This window comes from Sorex araneus, chromosome 3, assembly GCF_027595985.1.
Source record: "Sorex araneus isolate mSorAra2 chromosome 3, mSorAra2.pri, whole genome shotgun sequence".
Classification (NCBI taxonomy): Eukaryota; Metazoa; Chordata; class Mammalia; order Eulipotyphla; family Soricidae; genus Sorex; species Sorex araneus.
In genome coordinates, this window is record NC_073304.1 from 173,850,676 (window position 1) to 173,869,028 (window position 18,353).

An 18,353-nucleotide genomic window follows, 5' to 3' on the forward strand; every position below is an offset into this window, starting at 1 on the left:
CCTTTCTTCCCTTCCCCCCTCTCTCCCTCCTTTCCCAGCCCTCCTTCCCCCTCTCTCCCTCCTTCCCCCTCCCTCCCTCCCTTCCTCCCTCTCTCCCTTCCTTCCTCCCTCCCTCCCTCCCTCCCTCCCTTCCTTCCTTCCTTCCTTCCTTCCTTCCTTCCTTCCTTCCTTCCTCCTTCCTTCCTTCCTTCCTCCTTCCTCCCTCCCTTTCTTCCCTTCCCCCCTCTCTCCCTCCTTTCCCAGCCCTCCTTCCCCCTCTCTCCCTCCTTCCCCCTCCCTCCCTCCCTTCCTCCCTCTCTCCCTTCCTTCCTCCCTCCCTCCCTCCCTTCCTCCCTCTCTCCCTTCCTTCCTCCCTCCCTCCCTCCCTCCCTCCCTTCCTTCCTTCCTTCCTTCCTTCCTTCCTTCCTTCCTTCCTCCCTCCCTCCCTCCCTCCCTTTCTTCCCTTCTTCCTTCTTTCCCTTCTTTCTTCTTTCCCTTCTTCCCTCTTTCCCTCCTTCTCCCAGCCCTCCTTCCCCCTCCCTTTCTCCCTCCCTCTCTTCCTTTTTTCTTTTGGTTTTTGGGCCATACCCAGTGATTCTCAGAGTTTACTCCTGGCTCTGCACTCAGGAATTACTCCTAGTGGTGTTCAGGGGACCATAAGGGATGCTATGGATCAAACCCCAGGTCAGCTGCGTGCGAGGCAAACATCCTACCTCCTGTACTCTGACTCCAGCCCCCTCTTTCTTTCATTTTTTTTTCCCCTTCCCTGAGCTAGGCTTCTCCTGGAGAGAACAAATCCCCAGGGTGCTAATTAATCATTTCATCTCACCTCAGCACACACCCTTCCTCTACACCTAATCCTTCCTCTAATATGTTTCCACCCAATTAAGAGTCTCTCTGGGGTGGGGACATTGGATGTCCTGGGGCGAGCATGAGATCAAACCCCAGAGATGCTTTCAGCCGTGATAGGGGTCCCCGGTAGGGGTCCGCCTGCTGCCTTATGAGACAGACAGTGCCCCTGACTGGTTAGACCCTTTTACTACATTGGGTGTCCTGGTGTAATCAAATCATTGGCAGATCTTTTGGGGCCATTATCATTCTTGAAAATGGTCAAGTATAAAGGGGGTGATATGGACCCTTTCCTGTGGCAGCCCCTGAATCTTCACGATACCCATTCAGTGGTGGTGAAGGCGGGTTCATGGAGCAGGACCCCCCTACCAAATTAACATCAGCTTTATAATCCTCCCCTGTGAGATGTTTGAACTGGTTAACTAAACACTGATTTTTTTTCTTGTATAAGGCTCAGAATGGACACAGCATTTATGGGTTGTTTTTTGTTTGTTTGGTGTTAGGTTTGGGGGCCACACCTCACAGTGCTCAGGGGACCATATTAAGGGTTGACAGGATTAACCCGGGTCAGCCACATGCAGTGCAAATGTCCTACCCGCCACAGGATCTCTCTGGGTCCTGGATACAATATTTAGAGACACAATAGTTACCCTACCGTGGGGCTGGAGCGATAGCACAGCGGGTAGGGCCTTTGCCTTGCATGCCAGGTGTGACCCCTCCCCCCCCCCCGCAAAAAAAAAAAAAGCAAAAAAAAAATAGTTACCCTACCGTAATTCTATACTCCCCCACCAAAAAAAAAAAAAATGTCCAAATTATAAGCACGTCCAAATGCCTCTACGTGGTATTCAAACCGAAGGGCAGTGGAGATTTTTCTCCCCTCACTCATTGCTGTGCTCTGTCTAGCGGGGACGTCTCTGGAGCCAGGACAGGGCGAGGGGGGTCGGACACAGAGGGGGTCATACCAGCGCCCACCTGCACCAGGAGCTAGTGCTTGGGGGGGTCGAATCTGTCTTAGGAAATGGGAATTTTCTGAGCGAGGAATCATCTGCCCGGTTTCCAGTAGAAAGCCAAATACTCTCCTTGCCCAGAGCGTTACCCGTGAGGTCCGGGACACCAGACCTCTTTTCTACTTGGTGAAGCCAGGCCACATGGAGAGCACTGGTTTCCAGTTTCTGTCCAGGGGGAACACTTGGTAGGGCTTGCAAGTCATCAGAACTTAAAAAAAACCAATTTTTTCTTTAAAATTTTGGTCTGGGGCTGGAGCGATAGCACAGTAGGTAGGGTGTTTGCCATGCACGTGGCCAACCGGGGTTCGATTCCCAGCATCCCATAGGGTCCCTCGAGCACTGCCAGGAGTAATTCCTGAGTGCAGAGCCAGGAGTAACCTCTGTGCATCACTGGGTGTGACTCAAAAAATAAACCAACAACAACAACAAACACCCAAAAAATAAATTTGGGGGCTATAGGAACCATATGGTGCAGGGGGTCGAACCCTGGGCTGCTACAGATAGAGCATCTATCACCAGGGCCAGCTTGGTGGTGCCCACGGGGCCCCGTTCATGCTAATGGTGCCAGGGCTCGAACCTGGGTCGGTGCATGCAAGGCCTGGCCCTTGACCCCCAGACTGTCTCCCTGGCACATTTGTTTGTTTGTTTGTTGCTTTGTTTGTTCGTCTGTTTTACTGGGGCCACACCTAAGCGGTGTCCAGGGCTTACTCCTGGCTCTGTGCTCAGGGATCACTCCTGGCACGACTCAGGGGACCAGATGGGGTGCCAGGCATGGGACCCAGGTTGACCGTGTGCCAGCCAGGCGTCCTCCCTGCTGTGCTGCCGCTCTGGCCCTCCCAGTGCCCTTTCATCTCCACAGTAGAGTCTCAGAACCTGGGACGCTCTGGAATTTAGGCTGCTGAAGAGTAGCAGAGCTACTGTCCTGAGGGGGCCTGGGGCCTTCCAGAAAGCTCCACGGTGGGTCCTGGCTGATGCTATGGGCCAAGGGTGTCAGGGACCCATCACCTGGGCCCCCCGCGCATGGCGTCCCTCAGCCTGGAGGCGGGGGCGGACAGTCAGGCCTTTGCCCCTGCTGCTCAGCGTGTGCTGTGAAACCGCCTCTGGAAATCGTCTGTGGGCATTTGGCCAGCGTCAGGTCCTGCTGTGAGGACTGGGCTTAGCCAGGACGGGGCCAGAACAGGAGCAGGGGAGGAATTTGATGAGGTGTTGCCCGCCCAGATGATCTGGTGGGACCAAAAAAAGAAAAATCACTCCTGGCCCAGTCAGTCGGTCTGGGTGGGGAGGCGAGGCAGAGAGGGAGCGGCGGGCACCCCGCTGCTGTGGACACACTCACCTCACAAGGGGCTTGAGCCGCCTCCCTCGGCGGCAGGCTCTGGGGGTGCCGGCAGACATGGACGGCCTCAGGCCGAGACCGACGAGTGGAGTCCGGGAGTGAGATCCGACAAGCAGCAGCATGGTCCTTGGGTCCGGGTGGCTGTGCATCTGCGTCGGGAAGGGGGACACGTGCGGAAGGCAGGAGCCAGCAAGGGCAGGACGTACCGGGTGGTGGGGGACTGGGCGGGCCCACGGGGCAAGTACTGTGCCCACCTCTCTGGCCCCTACTCCGGGGGGGACAAGCAGACGCTGCCCTCGTGTCCAGCAGGCTTCCTATGCAGTTGTGTGCCACCCCCGGAGGGCGGAAGTGATGTCGTGCCCGCTTTAGAGATGAGGCACGTGGGCACTGCGGTGCCGTGGCACCTGGGGTCACATGACCTGAGCCCAGAGAGCCGAGTCCGCCCGTTTCAGAGACGCCGCCTGGCAGGGAACAGGGTGCCATGAGAACTGGGGCCCAGACTCAAGCCCTCTTCCGGGCCAACCCAACCCAACCCTTGACCCCTCTGAGCGGCCCTCACACCCCTCTGTTCAGTTGTGACACTCTTTCCACTGTGTCGGGGTCCCCATTCACTCTGGGCCCCAGTTCTCTCTGGGGCTCGCTGGTTGGCGGGGGGGGGGGGTCGCTGCAGCAGCTCTGGGGGAGCGTGCAGGGCCGGGGATAGAACCAGGGTCGGCTGCGTGCAAGGCAAGTGGAGTGCTCCGGGCTTTGGGTCTGTGTTCTGAGCCTTTGAAGAGACCAAAGGAGGGAGGTTGTGAGTCAGACTCAGCAGAGGGGCATGGAGTCGGCCTGGGGGTGCCCTGCCGGGCAGTGAAGCCCTTAGAGGAGTCACGGCAAAGGGCACCCGTAGCTGGGACTTGGGTGCTGGTCGGGAGAGTCGCTGAGTTCAGGCTCTGTTTCGGGGTTTGCATGTCTAGGGTGAGGGGGAGTCAGTCCTGGGCTGGCCGTGGAAGGTCAGAGAACTGGGGCACTGGGACCCGAGCCATAGGACAGTGGGGAGGGCGCTGGATGTGATCAACCAGGGTTCAATCTCCAGCATTCCTCAGGAACCCCACCAGGAGTGATCCTTCAGCACAGAGCCAGGAGTAAGCCCTGAGCACAGCCGGGCCCAAAACAGAGAGGGAGAGGGAGAGGAAGAGGGAGGGAAGAGAGAGAGAGAGAGAGAGAGAGAGAGAGAGAGAGAGAGAGAGAGAGAGAGAGAGAGAGAGAGAGAGAGAGAGAGAGAAGAGAGAGAGAACAAGAGAGTGACAGAACAAGAGAGAGAGGACAGAGAACGAGAACGAGAGAGAGATAGAGACAGAACGAGAGAGACAGTGAGAGAGAGAACAAGAGAGAGACAGCGAAAAACAGACAAAATGAGAGAGAAGAGAGAACGAGAGAGGGACAGACAGAATGAGAGAGGACAGAGAATGAGAACAAGAGACAAAAAGAGCAAGAACGAGAGAGAGAGAGAGAGAGAGAGAGAGAGAGAGAGAGAGAGAGAGAGAGAGCGCGTGGGCGGGAAGTAAGGTCCACCAGCATCAGGGCCGGGGGCTGGGCCTGGTGTGAGACTCGGCTGTGATTCTTTGTGGGTCTCTTGTGTCCCTGTCGCTCTGGTGGCCTGGGGGGCTGCCGCATCCTCCTCCCTCCCTCGAGGCGGTGGGGGCGGGTCCATCTCTCCATGCCAGCGGGTCGCAGTGCCGGTGGCGTCCCCGGTGCATTCCCAAGTGCATTTACCTGGCTCCCCGCAGGCCTGCCGGGGCCGGGCGAGCCTGTCCTGGTGGGCACACACGCGGTGGGGTGCATGAGTGCGCAGATGGCCAAGTCGAGGGGAAGGCTCGGAGGCCACAGGCTGCAGCCCGCAGCCCGGGGACTGGGAAGCCGAGGATGCAGGTCCCCGTTAGCGGGCGGATGTTTTCCCTGCGGCTGCTGCTGGCCCAGAAACGGCTTCCGAACAGCCCCTGAGCTCCCCGTCCCTCCCTGGCCACCGAGTCCCCTGGGGCCCCGTGGACGCTCAGGTGATCTCCTCGCTGACTGGGAGGAGCGTCCGGGCGCCATGCCCACGGCCTCCCCTCCTTGCGGCCAGCGGCTGCCCTCCCGCTGAGCCGGGCGCGGAGCCTCACTCGAGCCTCCCCAGATGTTGGCGATGGAGCAGGACTCTGCCGGGAGTGGACACCGCTGACCCCCGGCCTCTCCCGCAGCCCCTGGGTGCCCGCCCCTCCCCGGAGCCCAGCATGGTTCAGAGCCCCCACCCCGAGGCCGTGTCATGCAGCTCAGCCGTCAGGCAGGCCTGTCACCACCACGTTTCGTCCCTGCGAAAGAAACTGTCCTTGCTGCGCGCCAAGTAGGTGACGGGGCCCTGGGGGCTCAGCTGAGGGGGGCCGAGCACCTGGGTCTCCGCACAGCAGGGCAGGTGCTTTGGGGGGCTCCTTCCCAGCCCCCAGGAGCCAGGCAGATCTGTCGCTGGGAGGTACGGGGGATGGTGGGCCCCAAGAGGCCGCAGGGGGCTGTGTGGACACCCGGACAGAGGGGCGGCAGGAAGGGGTGTCTTTGCCCTGCTGTGGGACGCTCTGGCGGGCGCAGGGACCCCAGGGGTTCGTGTGAGGTGACTCCTCGGAGCTGTGGGGCAGAGCGTGGAGCAGGTGAGCAGAAGCCGGGCACCAACGGGCCCCGGAACCCGCTGGAACCCGCTGTGTCTGGGCTCGGGGGCGGGAGCGAGTCGGAGGACGTGGTCCAGCCAGAGTTGGAGTCCCCTTGACAGGGAGGAGGGCGTGGATGCGGGGCCACGGTTTGTTTCCGGCTTGTTTTGTGAGGGGAATCACAGCCCGAGAGAAAGGAAAGATGTGAGAGAAAGGAAGGATGTGGGTGCGGGCGAGGGAGGAAGGAGGGAGCAGGGGGAGGCTCTGGGCTCCGTAGGCAGGTGCCGGGGACACAAAGGTGACATGTCTTGATTCTCCTTCTTTCTCATACACACTATCATACACACTCACACATACACACAATCACACTCACACATACACTCACACACTCACACATACACACAATCACACTCTCACTCATACACTCACAGTACACTCCCTCACACTCACACACTCACACCTCACACTCATACACTCTCACACATACACACAATCACACTCACACACACACTCACAATACACTCACACACATCACACACTCTCACATACACACAATCACACTCTCACTCATACACTCACACACATACACTCCCTCACACACTCACACGTCTCACACTTACACTCATACACTCTCACACATACACACACTCTGATACATACATACTCTCATACATCCCTTACACACCTCTCACTCTTGCTCTCTCAAACACACAGTCACACACACTCACACATGCACACTCACACTCATACACACACATTCACACTCATACACACACTCACACATACACTCGCACACACATTCACACCTCTCTCACACTCACACTCATACACTCTCACAAGTACACACTCACAAGTACACAAGTACACTCCCTCACACATTCACCCACCTCTCATTCTCGCTCTCTCTCTCAAACACACACAGGCACACACACACACACACTCACACACACATACACACATAGGCACACACATACACACACACACACACACACACACACTCTCATACACACACAGAGGCACAGTTGCCCACGACTCTTCAGCTGCCCGTTGGTATGAGTTTTCGCCGGGGGAGCGTGTGGGGCAGGAGGGCTGTGTGGGCACCCGCTGCCGACACTGGGCCTTGCCTGTGTCAGCTCCTACGGGTGCTGGCAGGAGAGGGGCCAGTGTGGGGTGCAGCCTGGGGTGATATCTGTGGGCCTCCCCCGACTGCTCCGGGGCTGGGGTTGTCCCTAGCCGTGGACGGCGGTGCCTTTCCTGGGTGGCCTCCCCGGCTCGGGGGAGAGGAGCAGGTAGCACCCGGGGCAGGGCTTGGCGCGTGAGCTGGCCCTGGCAGCTGCGATTATGGTCAGCAGGAAGGGGGCCGGCGCTGAGTGGCCGATGGAGACAAAGGGGAGGGCCACGCCGGGTGGGACGCCCCGCCGGTGTCGGATCCAGTCCCCTGCGGCAGCCCCCACACTAATCACACATCCGCTTATTTGCTGTGTGTGTGTGGGGGGGGGGGGTCGTCTCCACGGGGTGGGGGTGGCTCTTGCTTGCTGGGAGCGAGGGAGAGCTTCTTGGTTTTCCTCACTGCTTGGCACCTGGCATTTAGTCAGCCTGTGTCAAGGCAGCGCCTGCATCACCAGCACCGCGTCTGTGATCGGGGGTCTGGGGCCGTCTAGGGGGGCGACGCCGTGCGTTCTTGCTCGCAGGGCCCAGGCGCGGTCCTGTGAGGACAGCCCCCGGGTGGCGGGAGAAGGAGCCTGATTTAGGTCCCTGCCAGCCTCTTCCCTGGCCGTCAGCAGAACTTGCAGGTGGGGCCGTCACCTGCTCCGGCTCTCCTGCCCAGCACTGCTCCGTCTGCAGTTATTAATTATAGCTCGCTCTGCCGACCGCTCCCTTCTCTGCCGAGGCCCCCGCTGGGGTGGGTGGCCGTGGGGAGAAAGACCCCCTCCCACCCTCCAAAGCCAGGTGAGGAAGGAGGGCTGGGGGTCCAGGCCCCCCTCGGGCTAGCCCTGTTCTGCCCCCTTCACATGCTGCCGGCCACTCGATGCCCTGGGCCAGCCGTTGTGGCCATCGAGAAGCCAGGAAGCCCAGCCTCTGCAAGGTCACACGTCGTGCACGGTGACACGGTGACACGTACTGCGTGTTGCGTGATGAAGCAGAGCTGTCAGGGGACAGATGGACGGGAACTCGACCCCTGAGGCGTTTTCCTGAGAGAGGGCAGGAGTGCTGCTGGAGACAATGTGTCTGCTTGCAGAGTGGCGGCCCAGGGGGGGAATTTCAGTTAACTTGGCATTCACGTGTGTCCCTCCAGAGGGGGTGGTCTGGGGATTGAGAAACATGTGGTGCAGCTTCCCCACTGTGTCCGGCGGGGCTGGGCCGGAGAGGCCCCTGGCTTGCATTCCTGGCCTCTGCCAGAGCCTTTGGCCTCATCTGTGGGGGGCGGGGGGGCACAGAACTTGGTGCCTGGGCCGCCTGTTTGTCTCCTGCCCCGGAATCAGCGTTCTGCAGCCAGGAGCACAGTAGGGAGGGCAGGGGAACCCTGCCAGGAAGCCCCGTGCTCCGTGCCATCTTCCCCGGCTTCCTGGGGCAGGCTCCCTGTTGGCCTTTTGGCCAGTCCCTCTTGTCGGAGAACCCCATCATCCCAAGTCTGGGGACTCCAGGGGCTGTGGGGTGCTGGGGACCCCCCAACTCCCCCGTGCCCACAAACACAACTTCCTGTGTTGTTCTTTTTTTTTTGGGGGGGTCACACCCAGCGATACACAGGGGTTACTCCTGGCTCTGCACTCAGGAATTACTCCTGGCGGTGCTCGGGGGACCATATGGGATGCTGGGAATCGAACCCCCGGTCAGCTGCGTGCAAGGCAAAGGCCCTACCCGCTGTGCTATCGCTCCAGCCCCTCCTGTGTTGTTCTTAATGTGGACGTGTGGAGTGAGGTAGCTGTCTTCCCCTTACCCCCTTCCTCTCCCTCTTCCCCTCCCCGTCTCCCTCCTCGCAGAACAATCTGGAAGCAGCTTAGAGGCAGCGCAGATATGGCGGCACGGCCGTCGCGGGCGGAGAACTACATCTCCCATGATGCAGCAGGGCGCCCTGGCCCACACAGCCCCGCCCAGCAAGGAGGCAGGTGCTGAGTCCTGCTCGGTTACAGCCCCAGGGCTGGGAGTCTGTCCTTCCCTCCACGCAGCTGCCGCCCCGCCAGACTCACCTGCCTCTGCCCCAGAGTCTGGGGTGTTCTTTAACTTGGTGGAGTGGGAATGTGGTACCTAAGGGCTGTGGTCCTGGAGGAAGAATGATGCGGCGCTTTAGAGCTCTCCTCCTCTCTCCCTCCCCTTCCCTGCCCCTCCTGCTCCCTCTCTCGTCTGTTAGACAAAATGAAATGAGTTATAGAAGTGGGAGCTGCTTGTCGCGGGCCCAGAGAGCAAATACGGAGTCCAGCGCACCTGCTTTGCACCCTGGGGTCCTGAGTGTGATCTCTGGTATCACATGCAGTTCCCCAAGCGCCACCGGGAGTGACCCCTGAGCACCAAGCTAAGAGTAGCCCTGCTGGGTGTGGTGGAAAGCCAGAAACCAGATAATATAGGAAGAAGATGCGTGGGGCAGAGGTGTTGGTTACCCTGTGATTCAGACCCTCAGTTTCTCTGCTTTGAAGCACAGATGTACAGATCTAAGGTCCTTTTTTTTTTTTTTTTTTGGCTTTTTGGGTCACACCCGGTGATGCACAGGGGTTACTCCTGGCTCTCCACTCAGGAATTACCCCTGGCGGTGTGCTCAGGGGATTATATGGGATGCTGGGAATCGAACCCAGGTTGGTCACCAGGTCGGTCGCGTGCAAGGCAAACGCCCTACCCGCTGTGCTATTCATCCAGCCCAAAGGTCTCTTTTTTTTTTATTAAAATTTTCTTTCTTTTTCTTTTTCTTTTTTTTTTTTTTGCTTTTTGGGTCACATCCAGCAATGCTCAGGGGTTACTCCTGGCTTTGCACTCAGGAATTGCTCCTGGCAGTGCTTGGGGGACCATATGGGATGCCGGGGATCGAACCCGGTTCGACCGCGTGCAAGGCAAACGCCCTACCCGCCGTGCTATTGCTCCGGCCCCTAAAATTTTCTTTCTTGAGCTGCAGTGATAGCACAGCGGGTAGGGCATTTGCTTCACAAGCGGCATCCCCTAAGGCCCCTCAGGCACTGCCAGGAGTAATTCCTGGGTGCAGAGTCAGGAGTCACCCCTGAGCATCGCTGGGTATGGCCCAAAAGGCAAAAAAATTTTTTTTTTCAAATTTTTTTTGAACTTTTGTGGTACCAGTTCCATGAATGGAACCAAAGACTTGGGATGGGCTAGAACCCGTACCGGCCTCAGCAGCTCCTGAGCACATGCTCTGCCTTTCTTTGCTTTGTTTTCCCCTTCCCCCTTTCAGGATCTTTCCTCCCTGAAGTTCTCTCTGACTCCGGGATCTCTTCTCCCTGCCTCAGGAAAGCCTGGTGTCCCCCACAGCTGCCCACCCGCCCGCCTTCCGTGTCTGCCCCTTAGCTGGCAGCCGCCGCCCAGCTGCTGTGGGCTGGAGAATTTCCCACCCAACACTCACGCACGCTCCCATCCTCAGCCCGGCCCGTGTATTCTCAGCTCAGCTCCCCCTGGCTCCCGAGTTCAAGGGGCAGAGATGGGGAGAAGTAAGATGTTCTGTGTTTGTGGCCAAGGAGGAGTCTGACCCTCCTAGACTGAGCCGGGCGCTGTGGCCGTTCCTGGGGACTGGGTGAAGCGGGCGCAGATCCCTTGGCTGAGACTCTGTGGAAACAGAACATCCCCCTGCCCGGGACTCGCCTTCTGTGCTCCATCTGTCTGCGCCGCCAGCCCAGAACAGGCCGCCAGGACCAGCGCTTCAGACCCACAAGCAGAGCCAGCTCGTGGAGCTGCTGCAGCCCCCACTCCCTTGGGCATGCTAGAGCCCCCACCTCCCCATCCTCCCCCCTTAGCTGTGACCAGGCTCTGCCGGGACCGGGTGCTGAGGGTCAGGAAGCCAGCTCCGGGCTGAGGGCTCGGCTCAGCCTTCTGCTTCCTTCCTGCGACACCCCCATTCCCCACCTACCGGCCGGCCCGCTGGCCTCATGCCCATAGGTGGATCCCATTTGGCCCCTCGGAATATCTGGGTGGCCCCCAGCCCTAGGGCCCCTGCTTGAGGGATGTCCTTAAGGCTGGTCATCGCATGCTCACCCTTGTTCTTGTTCAGAGGCTTCTGGAGCGGGGCTCCCCTTGGCACACCGGGTCAACGGGCAAAGACAGGGAGAGCTAGGATGCTGTTTGTGCTTCTAGACACCGCCTTTCCGGGCTGCCTCAGCTCCTCATTTCAGTCTCCTCAGGTGCCAGGTTTGGGCTGGTGTCTTGGATGTTTATTTCGCCTAAATAAAGTCAAGGCGAACCTTGCATGTATTTATTCTTTTTATTTTTTATTTTTTTGCTTTTTGGGTCACACCTGGCGATACACATGGGTTACTCCTGGCTCTGCACTCAAGAACTACCACTGGCGAAGCTCAGGGGACCATATGGGATGCTGGGAATCGAACCCGGGTCGGCTGCAAACGCCCTACCCGCTGTGCTATCGCTCCAGCCCCTTATTCATTTATTTGTTTGGCCGTGCCAGGGATTCAAACTCAGGACCTTGCTTGGTATACACACATTCTACCACTAAGCCGGTCCCTAGCCCTGCGTCTTCGAATCTTACTAGAAGCAGTTTCTACTGGGCATAGCATGTATGTCCTAACCCTGGGTAGGCCCAACGTTCTTTTTTTCCCTCAAATGACTGATAATGCATTTTTAAAAAAATTTTTGCTTTTTGGGTCACACCAGGAGATGCTCGGGGGTTACTCCTGGCACTGCACTCAGGAATTACTCCTGGCGGTGTTTGGGGGATCATATGGGATGCCGGAAATCGAACCGGGCCGACCATGTGCAAGGCAAATGCCCTCCCTGCTGTGCTATTGCTCTAGCCCCGTGATAATGCAATTTTTGGTCATTATTTATTTATTTATTTATTTGCTTTTTGGGTCTCACCCGGCGATGCACAGGGGTTACTCCTGGCTCTGCACTCAGGAATTACTCCTGGCAGTTCTCAGGGGACCCTATGGGATGCTGGGAATCGAACTCCGGTTGGCCACGTGCAAGGCAAACGCCCTACCCGCTGTGCTATTGCTCTAGCCCTGTGATAATGCGATTTTTAAAACATGGAAGTACCCCCCCAAATGAGGATCCCCAAATTGAAACGTCAGATTCGTCGGATTTTATAATCTACTGCTCTGGGGACAGGAATTGGGACTGGGGGGGTGGGAGCACAGAGGGATCAGTCTGTCGGCGAGTGGTGTGGGGGCAGAGCGCCCCCTAGCGGTCAGAGTGCACTCCTTGGGCAGAGCGTTCCCCCACCCCAGCTGGTAGAGCGCCCCCTAGCGGGAAGAGCTGCAGCCTCCACCTCCACCCAGTCCCTGACTGGGTCTCTGGGTCTCCTTTCTCCCTGTGGATGGGCGAGGGGAGGTTGGAAGAACGTGTTTGTGAAAGCGTTTTATTTATTTTGGTTTGGGGGCCACACCCGGCAGTGCTCAGGAGTTCCTCCTGTCTCTGGACTCAAAACTTGCTGCTGGTGGCTCTTGGGCGAATGGGATGCCGGGGGTCTAGCCCCGGTCGGCAGCTGCGCCTTAGCCACCGCAGTGTTGCTCCGGCGGGTGGGGCTAGCTGCGTGGTCAGGCCCAAGCAGAGCCGGGCAGAGGGCCGGGTAAAGGTGGGGCCACCCCCCACCCCCCCATCTTGGCCCCCTCTTCTCATCCCGTATTTGCCTTTTTATGAGGTGGGGCTGGTGTGCCGGACTCTGCGCTGACTCTCCATGCTTTGTTTTATTTTATCACTTTGTTGGAGGCCCCACTCCCAGGCTGGGGGGGGGGGGCGGGGGGGGCTGTGACTCCTGATTCTGCTGAGCATTTGCATGGTGGAGGGCTGGAACTCTCCTGCAGGCATGGCCCACGCTCGCCCACCCAGCCTTCCTCCCAGACCCCCTCTCCTGCCTCCACCCCTCCCCAACCTCCTGTGGATGGGGAGTCTCAGTGGCAGCGGAGAGGGAGATGCCGGCGCCTAACGTCCCTGCCTTTTCTGTGCTCGGTGTCTCTGGCGCTGGGAAGCAAGTTTGTTTTTGCTGGGGCTTCGCAGCCAACCTGTGAACTGAATTCAGAGCTGGGGTGGGGGGGCTGCCCACCACCGCCAGGGCCGGGGTCTGAGGCCACAACCAGATGGCACCGTGGAGTCCCACTGGGAGAGGGGACCAGGGCGCTCTGCTCCGGGAGGTGCTGCGGGAGGTGCTGCGGCATCTCAGGGACTGGGAAAGATCTGCAGAGGCGTGACTGTGCTGGAGATCCAGGATTCACTCGCGCGCACACACACGCACACACACACACAACATCATTCCCTGCTCTGCCGCCCTGTCTCTGCGGGTACTGGGCGTGGGAGAATCTCAGGCCATTGCATCTTCCTGTGCGAGCACCTTTTTTCTTTCTTCTGTGCAAGGCTGGGGCCCCGGATTCTCCCCACCCCCCTCACCCCGCCCTTGCTGGCTCACCCCGGGACTGACCCGCCCCCGCCCCCCCCAACCCACTTCCCCCTCCCCCCCCAGCTCGCCCAGAGTAAAGCTGGAGAGGAAATGCTGGGCCTGCGGCCACTGGCCTGTCTGCCGGGCAGGAACCTCGGTGATGAATGGGGCGGGATGAAGTCATCCGGCTCCACCAATCAGACGGCGCCGCCGAGCCCGGGCCTCTGCAGAGGCAGCAGCCGGCCCTGCTCATGGACCTTTAGACAGAGGCTGGGAGTGTGTGGGAGGGAGTGGGTGCGAGCCGTCAGCCGAGGCTCCTGTAGGCCTCAGTCAGTCTGAATGTTATTGCAAGGTGAGTGCTCCGCTGGGCCAGGTCCTCTCCCTGCCTCTGCTCAGCTCCTCTGCACCTTCCTCCTGACGTTCACACCCCACCCCTGCCCGCCCGTCCCCTCCTGCTCCCCAGTTCCTGCCCAGCCCCGCCAGCTGGCCAGAGCCTGACCTGTGGGTGCCAGTCCCGGGTGAGGGGCGGGCAAGTCCCTCCTCGCTGTCTGGGCTCCGAGAGGGGTGCCCTGGTGAGACACCCCCCACCCCCGGGCCACGCAGAGAGACCCCTTCTCTCCCACCCCCCACTCCCCTTTCCTCTCCACCTGCCTCTGTGGGGGGTGGGGGTGGGGGCTAGGCAGACCGCCCCCCCAGCAGAGAAGTCAGTCTCTCACGGCCCCCCGGGGTGCTGGCTGTCACGGCTGACCTTGTGACGCTGCCTTTTCTCCCTGGTGGCGCCGCCGCCCGCAGGCCACGCAGGGGTGATGGAGCCAGCTGACGTGGCCACGGCAAAGGTAGGGTGGAAATGCTGCCGGCCGCACTGTGCGTAAGTGGCTTCGCTTGGCGAGTTCTGCCTTTGGTCCACTTTTCTCTCCCCTCCTGGCCCACAGTGCCCCCTCCCCAAGCTCCTGAGCCCCCTCAACCAGGGGCTGTGCCAGAGCCGAGGGACGTGTCCTCACCTGCAGCAGGTCGGGGTGGGTGCAGACCCCGCCTTCGTGACCCCTCGTCTTAGCCGGGCTCCGTTTCCCCCCATCTTTACTCTCTCTCCCCGGAGCCCCCCACTGCCTGCCCCCGCTCTGCTGCGCACCCAACACTCGCACCTGCCCTTGGCATCCCTCTGGCCTCTGTTGTGTGAGGCGCGGGTGGGGTCACCGCCGGCTGGATGGCCGGGCAGAGCCTGCCCCGTGTCCTGCAGTGGGTAGTGGCCTGGGGATTGGCCGAGGCTGGGTTTTGAGTGGCAGCCGCTGCTGCTGTCCCCTCCCACAGTGGACGTGCCTCCCCGCACCCCTGGGGATGGGGCAGGGCGCTGGGTAGCGGGGCCCTCCCGGCCCAGTAGAGGGCGCACCCGAGCCGGTTTGCTCACGTCTCCTGAGTCCGGCCGGCAGTTTGAAATGGGCTTTTTCGGTGAATTTTTTTCCCAAGAAGTGAGTGGTGGCGGGGGATGGAAAGGGAGCCTGTACCCCCGCCCTGGGTATCTCAGCCTCACATGGCCGGGCCTCCTTTCTCCGAGACGGGCTGTGTGTGTGTGGGAAAGAGGGAGGCTGGCGTGGCCCCACCGACCAGGGTGTGGTGGGCAGCAGTGGACTGCAGTGAGCGCCTTTCTCCCATTCCCCATGCTGTGTGATCTGATCCACGTTGCTGAATCTCTCTGGGCTTTCACCTTGGAAGCGCCAGTGCGGAGAGTTGCGTGCTGCATCTGTCGTTCCAGACAGTTCATAACTGACGACTCATTCATCCTCTCCTTAGATTGGCGCTAGGGAGGGAGGGAGGGCGGGGTGAGAGTCCAGGCCTTGGACGTCGTCCCGCTCTGGCCCCACACACCTTGCTCCATCCCTCCCTCACCCTGCAAAACAGCTGAGCAGGGGTGGTGGGTGCAGTTGCACCCGCTGCCACTAGAGGGCGCAACACCTCTGCCGGGTTCGGCTCCAAACTCAGTTCACCACTTGGTGCTTTGCTGCCCGCCGTGGCCTGATGTCCACTGACTACCTCTAGCCGGGGTTACTTCTTCAAACCTGAGACTGCGACTTCCACAGCTCCGACTGGTCTGGAATCACCCAGCTGGTTCTCGGAGGACTTGAAGGGTTTGTGCTTGCGTGGACACGTGGAGGTGGGCACAGAGGGCGCCGCCTGCTCCGTCTACCCCTAGGCAGTGCCCTTCCCGATGCTGTTTTCTCGCTCGGCCACAAGGGTGGGGCTCATCAACGTGGGCACAAGATGCAGCTGGACGTCAACTCTGGGGTCTTTTTCTCTGGCCTTCGTTTCTTGAAATGCGGCTTGTGACCCATAACTGAATGTGGGAGAGGCAAAAATCTCTAAAAGTGATTTAAAATATTTGGGGGGGGGGGCTAGTCACATCCGGCAATGCTCAGGGGTTACTCCCAGGGCTCTGAGCTCAGCAATTACGCCTGGCGATGCTCAGGGAACATTATGGGATCTGGTGATCGAACTCGGGTCGGCCGTGTGCAAGGCAAGTGCCCTCCCTGCTTTACTAGGGCTCCAACCCTGTGTTTTAAATGTCTTTATGATTTATTACCAATCAATGTTTGGTTTATATACCTATTTTGTGGTCTTGTGTATACAGGGTTATATAAAGATTTCTTGGGTGTAAATGGTTGCGAGTCGAAAGTTTACAAAATCCTCTGCTAACGGGGCTGGAGCAATAGCACAGTGGGTAGGGAGTTTGCCTTGCATGCGGCTGATCCGGGTTTGATTCCCAGCATCCCATATGGTTCCCTGTGCACTGCCAGGATTGATCCCTGAGTGCAAAGCCAGGAGAAACCCCTGAGCATCGCCGGGTGTGACCCAAAAAGCAAAACAAAAAACAAACAAACAAAAAAACCCAAACAAACAACACCAAAATGCTCTGCTAGTGGGCTAGAGTAATAGAACAGCGGGGAGGGCGCTTATTTTACACTAGTTGACCTGGGTTCAATTCCCAGAATCCCATAGAATTCCCCAAGCCCACTAGGACAAGCCCTGAGCACAGAAGTTGGAGTAAGCCCTGAACACTTGCTGAGTGGAAAAAAAAAAAAGAAAAAAAAAAAGATTTCCTCCTCTAGCTCTGGCCTGTGGAGGGAGTTTAGTTTAAGTGGCTCCAGTCTGGGTCTGTGAACCTGGACCATGTGTGGGCAGGACTTTCCACCTCTGCATTTTTCTGAGAAGGGTATCAAAGGTTTTCATCAGCCCTCCGGAGACTCAAAACTCACCCAAGTTTAAGAACTGTCCAGCAAGAGCCTCTCTGCACTTTGCAGCCCAGGTTCAAAGGGAATCGCTGCCATGCCTCATGATGAATGGCAGCTGCGCTGTTCTGTAAAAAATTGTCCTGTGAGGGCTGGAGAGAGAATGCAGGGGTGAGGGCCCAGGCTTTGCACGTGACCCAGCAGCCTGTGGACCCCGGGCATCACCGGAGGCAGCACTGGGTGCCCCTCAAGCACCAACTGGATGGCCCCAGTAATTCCTGGCATGTGGGGTCCCAGCAATGTTGCATCCCTTCACCCTCACACTGAACCACCTGTCAGGGTGGCAGAGAATTGCCAGAGGGGTCCCGGGCCACCTGAGCAGTGTTTGGGCACACCCCCACTGCACCCCTGCCCTCCACACACACAAACTTAATTTTGTGAATTTTGGGTCTCCCCAGTGGTGGTGCTCGGGTGCGACTCCTGGCCCCGTCCGTGCTCAGGAGCCTCTCTCCTGGTGGTGTGCGGGGGACGCCCTGTGTGGCTGGGGATGACAAGCAGCTCGACCTCTGCCCCCTCTCTCCGGCCCACCTGGAGAAGTCCTTTAAGCTTGTGCACTCAGACTGACTGGGACTCTTGGCTGTTCCCACGTGGCCGTGTCAGGGCATGTAGGTGGTTGGTTGGGTGCCAGGAGTTTCTGTTCGGGTTTGAGGATAGAGGCCGGAAAGCATTTCATGTCACCTTTGCTGGCTGGATGCCAGTTCTTGGCCACCACTGGTGGGTTCCTTTGGAGGTGCGAGGGGTGCAGAGTTCATTGCTGCCACTGTGAGCAGGCGCCCCCAAGTTCCGGGGAGGCCAAGGAATACCCCAGCTAGGCCGGCAGTGGGGGTGCCAGTCACCAGGGGGAACTGAGGAAATGTCTGAAGGATCCCGGGAAAACAAGGATGTCCACTCAGGCGCCGTTTGATCAGAGAGCTGGAGGTGGTCAGGAGTTGGACCTAGTGGACCTGAGGGTCACCAGGGCGCCTGGCGCTGGACTGACTGGCTGGGTTCAGATGCTGACAGTGCAGATCTGAGTGGCCGAGGCCGTTCTCAGCCATCAGGATTCCTGAGTGCTCATGAAATGAGATAACTTGGGTCAAAGGCCCAGCACAGTGGCGCTGGCCAGGGGGTCTGGGTGCCAGCCGGAGCACAGGATGCGGTGGGTTAGAGGCCAGCGGGGAGTGGCCCTCGCAGGAACTATAGGGGTACGATGTCCATGGACACAAAGGTAGTGGGAAGATTTGAAGTATCCTCAGGGCTGTGTGTGCATGTGTGCATGTGTGTGTGTGTGTGTGTGTGTGTGTGTGTGCGCGCGCGCGCGCGTGCACACATGTATGTGTGTGTATTATCAGGATCACACCCAGGGCTTCGCTCTTACATGCAAGCCTGATGCGTCATCACTGAGCCGCACCCCCAGACCCTCTAGATTTGCTTTTGGCAAAAGTGCCCTCAGCCCACGTGGTGGGTCCTTGATGAGTCTCTCCTTTCGTCCCATCTCTGGCACTCGAGGCTTTGACGTGCCCTGGAATTTGCAGCCTCTGAAGGAGGGGGAGGCTTTCGCATGTTAAACCCCAGAGCGTCTGGCGTTTGGTGTGTCGTGTAGTTAATGCTCAATGTTTGCTACATGGACCAATCAGGAGGTGAATCTGACTGTAAACCGAAAAATGAGACTCGAACACAGTTTGGTACTGATAGCAGGGAGAAGTGGGTGGGGATAGGAGGGAAGGA

General features: G+C 58.9%; 1 protein-coding gene across 11 annotated transcripts in view; it reads left to right on the forward strand.

Annotated features, from left to right (window-relative positions):
• GRAMD1B (GRAM domain containing 1B) overlaps positions 1–18,353 on the forward strand; it is a 214,273-nt gene that overhangs the window by 117,282 nt on the left and 78,638 nt on the right. The window contains exons 1-2 of one of the 11 annotated variants that reach the window (XM_055132843.1): positions 13,646–13,717; positions 14,158–14,201. The exons of 8 other annotated variants lie outside the window; for them this stretch is intronic. The gene's annotated coding sequence lies outside the window, so the exon portion shown is untranslated. 2 more of the 11 variants (XM_055132844.1, XM_055132839.1) reach the window with 2 other exon arrangements.